Source organism: Etheostoma spectabile, chromosome 15, assembly GCF_008692095.1.
Source record: "Etheostoma spectabile isolate EspeVRDwgs_2016 chromosome 15, UIUC_Espe_1.0, whole genome shotgun sequence".
In the NCBI taxonomy this organism is placed as follows: domain Eukaryota; kingdom Metazoa; phylum Chordata; class Actinopteri; order Perciformes; family Percidae; genus Etheostoma; species Etheostoma spectabile.
In genome coordinates this window covers 13,967,909-13,975,819 of record NC_045747.1, presented here as the reverse complement: position 1 = coordinate 13,975,819, position 7,911 = coordinate 13,967,909, and the positions used below count along the sequence as shown (strand labels likewise).

The 7,911-nt window shown below is 41.5% G+C and overlaps 1 protein-coding gene across 2 annotated transcripts in view; it reads right to left on the bottom strand.

The window, feature by feature from the left end:
- mylk5 (myosin, light chain kinase 5) overlaps positions 1 to 1,894 on the bottom strand; it is a 13,683-nt gene extending 11,789 nt beyond the window's left edge. Inside the window, exon 1 of one of the 2 annotated variants that reach the window (XM_032537484.1) lies at positions 1,841 to 1,894. The gene's annotated coding sequence lies outside the window, so the exon portion shown is untranslated. Of the gene's footprint in view, positions 1 to 1,708; positions 1,728 to 1,840 lie in introns of those variants that run through there. The other variant, XM_032537485.1, reaches the window with a different exon arrangement.
- Positions 1,895 to 7,911: the final 6,017 nt, after the last annotated feature.

Below are 7,911 nucleotides of genomic sequence, written 5' to 3'. Positions count from 1 at the left end.
TTGCATGCTGCAGCTTTTACCAGTTGATGGTATGTGTGCAGGTAGTTTGGTCTGCTCTCTGTCCTTGAACAACTGTTTAGTTTTATGCTGTGATAAAGCTAAGAGGCTCCTATCTTTCCGGAACTATCCACCATGACTCCTCAATCTAAACAGGAGGGGATAGATGGAGACTAGAGATATTCACAGAAGAAAGGAAGAAAGGATTTGGTCTGTAGATAGAAATCTCTGTTGTGCTTCAAAAGTGAAACTGATGCAACATGCAACCTAACCACTAGCTTTTAAAAAATGTAAAAAAAAAGCTAACTGATTAATCATTTTCCTATGAAAGACAGAATGATAAACATGACAACATTGGACTATGACCAGAGATTCTCTAAAACTGTTCTATGCAAAGCATGCATATCTCATATTGCCACAGTACACATGTAAAACTGCATCCTGTACTGTAAATACAATTTAGGAAGTAAGATATAAACCTGACCACTAATTTTAATTGGTGTGAACATAGTTAAACCACGTTTCTCGATCTGTTTGAGGAATTAGTTCTTCCCATTACTTCTGCCAGCAAGCTTATTAAAAATATATTAAAATTGCAGACAATAGTTGACTTAAAAATGGTGGAAAAGTGATCACACTAATGAAAAAAAAATGCATTGAATAATAAATGAGTTAGAATAGGCAATAGGGCAAGTCAAGACAAAAGAAAAGTGAATAACAACGTATTTTATGCTAAAAACAACATGTTAATAGCATGTTTTGCTTTTTCAACATCATGATCTTTCAATACTAATAATAGTGAACAAAAGGTGCAGAAATAAGTCAATTAACAAATAAAGGATAAACTAATATATCATCAATATTAGATGTCTACATATCAGAAAACGTGAGTGCCTGGAGGAGGGTCTGGCAAAGCGAGACTACTAATATCATGACATATGAAACAATAATTGCCCTTGTGTGAACAGGCGTGTGCAGGGGAACTGCAGTGGCCTCTGGTGTCAAATTTCCTTGTTTGCTTGTTGCAAAAACCTGCTGCCGCATGTGATGCTAATGTGACAATCAGGTTTGGGTTCTTCAGTAAAGGGCAGAGTGTAAAATGTGGTCAACCATAAAACTAAAAAAAAAAGCAGTGAAAGGGTTAAAAAAGGAATCCTACTGTCCATTTGACAGTCATGATCTAAACCTGGCTCTGGCTCCACCTGGAGGGCAACTATTTACCTGCAAGCTGTGTATTTCTTCCTAGTTCAGCTTCTCACATGCTCTCAACGCTCTGTAAGCTCATTTTACGAACATAGTATACTTTCCACTGAAGCATCAACGTTCCTGTCATTATTAAATCCTCTATTATGAAACAACTAAATTCATGGTACCAATAATCTCTCTTTACTCAGGCAAAGCTTTTGCTTGAAGGTGATCTATTATTTAAAATGTTATTATTGAGCTCTTGCGTTTGTTCCCCCAAACCTGCAGTACACATATATCTACAAACCTACAGTAAATCTTTTCAGCTACATCCTGTCATGGTTTAATAAAACCCTGTTTCATCTCATGGTGACCTTTAGAACTAAATCTCATACACCCTATAGGGGACAGGGATGCTTTGTTCTCAACAGAGAAACACTGAGTACCCCCTTATGGACCAATCATTGTTAACAGAATTAAGAATTTTAAGTGTAAAGAACAATTTAAGTGGGAAAACTACACTGGCCTCATGTTGTTGTCAGTAGTAGCAGGAACCTATTTTACTTCTTCCATTTCTTGTTACTTTCTACTTCTACTCCTCTACATTTAAGAAGTAAATATTGTACTTTTTACTCCACAACATTTAACTTATAGTTACCTTGCAGATTCTAGTTATTAATGCAGAAGTCCCAATCAAGAATCCGCTCCTGAGGACATCACAATCACTCCTGCCTGGACAGGACACGCCCCCCCCAGGTGCAATCACTTTACCCTAATAAGAGGCTATATTACACTTATGTCTTTCTGCGGGACTTTTCCTTGTGAGAGAGTATTTCTACACTGTGAAATAGCTTCTTTTACTTTAGAAAAATTAAAGTAAAACGTTCTACTTCTCCACTGCACCGCTTAATGTTTTCCACTCACGCCTTCTCAATTACAAAGTTGTTTCTTGGTGAAGTTATTGACATTTCGGGCTTACTTTATAACACAATGCACATACACATGCAACTCTTCAGTGAGAATAATATGGAGCTTCCAAGGCTCTGTGAAAAATGTAACACTTAGGCTGACCAGTGACCCCTGACTTTTCCCACAGCAGCTCCCAAGCTCACAGGATAAAAAGTCACACGTTGCCTCAGGCTGAGTAGAGCTGAGAGGCCTGGTGGCCATACCAACACTCACTATTCCCACTAAAGTGGATGCGTTTTTGCAAAGGGCCTTCTTTTGGGAAATAGACTGTCAAACTAAAACTCTTCCAACATGTAAACATTGATTTATGCAAGGTCACAACTAACAGGACACCAAATATCTGCATGTTTAATGCTAATCATGCTTTCTTTGTATGCTTAACTCGTGTGCCAATGAGAGTGCATTGTAGCAGTATATGAGCTGAAACAGCAGGGGGTGTTGTTCACCATATCAACATTGACAGTACTTATTACAGTAATCAGATCTTTGAATCAAGTGCTTGAACTCCAAATGTTGATTTTTGAACTCCGTGTCTTTACATTTTACTTCCAATAATACCATCTCTCTCATATCAGGATTTCTTGTACCTTTTAATAGTTTCTCGTCCCTGTGGCTGAACTGGCAGATGAGCTCTGCGGAGATGTCTTTAAATCCCGATCCTATTGTGCAAAATGACCTGTTTTCCGCTCTGTTAGTTTCACACATTGACCGTGACTGTCTGGGCCCAGCAGTCCTCGGGGCATCCCAGGCCAACAGTTGAACATGTGAAGTGTAGTGGGAGCCAAATAAACACAGGATGCAAAGGAAAACCACTATACTCCTCAATTTCACAGAAAATCCCTAAGGAGCATAAAGTAGGCATACCGGCCTTCCTGCTATTTTACAAAGTGAGAGCTTGTAATATTAAGATTGTATCTGGTTGCACAAAGGTCTGAGACATTACATATTATTTTTTTATATGCCAATGGCAAAACATGTTATGCACAGTATTTTCTGCTCTAGAATCCAACTCTAAGATGCTACAAAAAATTACATTACACAGGGTTAAAGTAAAAGCCAGTCAGATATCATTTTTAATAACCTCCCCAAGGAATAATTATAAATATTATAAGTAATCTTCTGGCCTTTTGATACATTATTGAAAAAGTTACAGTCCTTTTCCATGAGAGAGAGCATTTGTGAGCCTGTATGAGTCGATGTGTTTAACTCCCACCTTTGAAACGAGGCCCCTCCACCACTCTGTTGGTGAGGGCCCACATGGAAGCGATTACGCTGTGCAGAGAGTGAAATTACAGAGAGAACCTACAGAATTGGAGCCCTCCTTCAACCACTCACTCATTCACTTGGATTACAAACATGAACACAAGCTCAAAAAGCACATACAGCCAACACATACACACACACATATAGAGAGACAGATGGGCACACACAAACACACTCACGCACTCACGCACACACACACACACACACACACACACACACACACACACACACACACACACACACACACACACACACACACACACACACACACACACACACACACACAGGAGCTCTGCTGCCACCTTGCCTGAAGCTGTACATTTCCACTGCTGGCTCTGTAGAGACAAGGCTGCAGTGTGCTTCCCTTCCTTTCCTGGACGAGAGAGCAACGAGGCCAGGGCTGTAAATTCCTCAGAAGTGCTGTTAAGAGCGCTTCCATTAAAACAGGCGGGGGGGGGGGGCGCTAGCCAGAGAGGAGCCAATTCAATAAGTCATCGTCAAAGCTTGAGGCCTTACTGGGGCCCACATGAGAGCCACTTTGGCCACAGACAGGATTAAAGCTTCGTCGTTGTGTGTAACATACCTTGTTTACCTGGAAATGCAGGTGTTCAGAGTGCTGCATGATTGCATTAACGGGCCAATAAGAAAGATTTTACTGCCATGTAATGTATCTGCAGGGGGTTAATTGACTCATCAATTAAACACTTAGTAACTACTTGCACAGCTGTCGAATTGTGTGGCTTTAAACACTCACTTCTTAGCCCCTGATGCATTCAAATATGGATAAAGAATGACTAGCCAACAAAACTCTGGTCAGGTTGCAGGTCCAAGAATTTCAAATTGAATTTATTAAAGGTGTCATTATTCCAAATGTCTATGCACATAGGTCAAATTATGACCAAATAGTTGTACTAAGTAGTGCACAACATACTCTAGATTAATTAAAAGACGTGGATGAAACATGACACATTGAACAGAATGCTTTGGGCTATCAGTGTATTCATACCGTGAAAGGTGATCCATCTCGGTGGCATCATGTCTGAGAACCGCAGATATTGTCATACCAAACTATTGTGCAGGGGGTTTTGCATGATGATGTACCCTGATAACAGGTAAACGCTTGTCTAGTTTCTATGGCTGCTCAGCACAAATGATGCAAACTACTAAACCATCCTCAAATTTCAATAAATGTAAAAAGTTATAAAACAATGACATAAAGCAGTAGCTTTAAAACACCAGACACTCCATCCACGCTCGTGCTGTCATTTTCTACTTGCACCCTCACCCCGAACGTTTACGAGAGTGACGCGGTTGTGTACACACTGTGGTGTCTGGATGCACATTACCCATTCCCTCACCTCCCCTCCACACACACACTGCTCCCAATCAAGCCCATTATTATCCCAGGCGTGCTGCAGGCTCCCAAAATATCTGTCACGCAGCTGTCGGCACCTCTCTGCTCAGCAGCTGGAGAGGCTCCGAGGCACTCCCTCATTTTCTACCCTGATACAGTGCACCCTTGCCCTCCAGGACAGAGGGCAAATAAACTCCCCTAACATTGTAGAGTTAGTAGCCCCTACCAGCCTTGTTACCTTGTCAAAGTCACCCCTGAGTGGTCCGTGCACTTATGAGCAATACAATCCCAGACAAATGGTGCGCCTGAGGCATGAAAACGAACCACCAAGAATGTAAAGTCAAAAAGATTGATGGGCTGAGCTCCTTTCCACAAGTTCTACTATATTTGCTCTCTGCTCCAATATGAAGCCCACATGTTGATCCGAGTATTTAGGCAAATAAGTATGATAGCAGTTCAATGATTTAGGTACAGCTGGACACGATGCAAGCCTTAAAGAGATAGGAGGACGAGCCATCATAGTGTTATTAAAAGAAATGAATTCCTTAAGATATATTACATTTTATAGTTTTTCAACAGTAAAAAATAACTGTGGTATGATATATACTTTTCAGTGAAAAATATTGCTCTGAATTCAACAAGAGTAAGAAGGCTGTCAAGATAAAAAAAAGGGATTTTAGTGGACCAAAGATAAATGGAGAAAAGCAGGACACCTCCTCATGGTGACTGTCAGCACCAGTATTTATGGCTTGAGGCCCTGAATCAAAGTCAGAAACTGAAATGCACATTTAAACCTTCGGTCTCCTGCCAACTTGTTATGCTCCATCCCACTCGCAGTGGCCGCCTCTGAAAGCAGTGATAGGAGGAGAAAGAACATTTTGCACTGCCTGTTGAGATTCAAAGCGAGAGCGAGACAGATAGATATAGTATGTGCTCTGGAAAATCTCAGCTGCTCGCCTATGGTTAGGATAATGTATGACTGCAACTAATCCAGTGTTTGCCAGCAGAGCATGAGTCCTCCTGAGTTCGTGCCAAAATTTGATTAGAAACAGACTTACTACAAGTTTTTTCTCTTTCTTTTTTTTCTCTTTTCCTCGATCTTGACTCCCTTTGTGTGTTTGCAAACCCCATTCATAGGCATGATACAATTTTGTTCAAATTAAAAGAAAGGCTCCACAGCAACAGTGGGAACACCGGCACTCACAACTAACAGCATGTTCCCTTTCTGACATGCCGTGGTCTTATCCCAATAAGAGAGACATCATATAAACTCCAGGAGCGTTCTTCCTGTCTAACCCCCAATCCTCGGCTTGTCCCTTCTTGCCTTTAAGCAAGCAGGAAACGTCTGCATGCAAGATTTAAGATATGAGATCAACAACTTGGGAGACGGCTGACACTGAAAAACTGGGCAACAACATGAAAGAGACAAGGATCTACTTAAGACAGCTACCACCTCTTAATATGATTAGTTTGATACAGTAGATGTTTACTTTATCGACCCAGATATCTTAGTTCTCTGCATGTATTGAGAAGTCCACCAGGTAATGTTTATGTAAAAAGAAAAAGAAAAAGAAAAGCACAACACATTAAGATTTACTGAGAGAAAAGGACTTTGTGAAAAGCTTTTTTTTTTCCTGGCATAACTTAAATGCAGAGCATCTGATTCCATTTAGTTTGAACGGTCTGAGATCCAAGGTTTCAGTTGAAATATCCACAAAATCACAGTCACTCCTCGTTTGTTTTCTTCTTTTCTCTCCCTTTGTTGATTTGCCCTGGAGAAAGACAAAAGCAACCAAATACTACCAACTTTTCCATCATGCCCTCCAAACCCCTCCTCTCCTAAACCCTCAAACAATCTCTTCACCACCAGCTCCCCACCCCATGCCGCTTCTCTTCATTCTCTCGCTCTTCATTCGTTTCTTTGCTTCGGTGCAAAGCCAAACAAACAAGCCATTAAGTTGAGTTAAGCGCAGGAAGTGGGCCTTCGGGCCAGGCAGCCCTATTTACAAGGAGCTAGTCAGGTTTCAGCGGCGCTTTGAAGTGAGCAGCACACAGGAGACTGTCTGTCACTAGGCAAAGGCCCAGCACCGCTCCACTGACTCACTCGCATTCCCCCCACTCATCTGAGCAGAGAGAGGGAATGAGGGGGGAGGCAGAGGGGATGTAAAACAGAAGATTTATGGCTTTCCCCTCACTCGGAGTATCTGTTTCTATCCTTAATCACTCTTACCTGTCTGTTATTACATCTCTTTATTCAACCCCAAATACAGATACAAGAAAGACAAACAACATCGTGTCCAACAGGTCATGAGACATAAGAGGACCATAAAAGCGCCGCTATATGCTTATGTCAGTAACTATACTGTAACCTAGAGCGCCACAGCCTAATCTAGTGATTATGTGTCTTACCGTTTCAGTAACAATACAGATGCACACCATACTGTACTGTATGTGCGTGCAATTGTCAAACGCCTGCTTCTAGCCCCAAGCCTTTGCTCGGAGGCAGGAGGATCAGCTTTCTCCAACACACCCATCTACTTCATGACATCACTGCAGTGAAGGTTGAGTTCCAGCCATGCATGGCTTGGGGGATTCCAACTTGGCACAGAGCAATAGTAGCTCCAGAGAAGTAACACTACAGCAAACCTGAACACCCTTGTTCTCCCCTCCCCAAACAGACAGGCAGGGACAGTGTCACACCTATGCAACAGCACAGACTCTTCTTGCCAGATGACTCTTGTTGATTTAACCGAGCCCTCTCTGACAACAGGCCAAAAAAAGGTTTCTTGTTTTTGTTTAACACTTGAAGGCGATGTTGGTGTACATGTGTGAGAAAGCATTCATACAGGCTGCCACCAGTTTCTCAGACACAAAGCACGTAGCTGTGAAACATTTCAGAATACATTGAGAATTTGAGTGATTATAACAGGAGAGGTGTGTTTAATTGTCTCAGTATAAACTCGATGCTTGCATTTCCCAGAGGGCCGCAGTCTTGTGTAAGAAGCTCACTTCCATTAAAGAATTCCAAAAATCTCTTTTACTGTTGCCAAACAGATGTTCACGTGTGACACAATCCTCGCCCACTTGAGAAAACAACATGGCTGTTCTTTGATCAAAGAAAGTAACTTGTTATCACAACATTA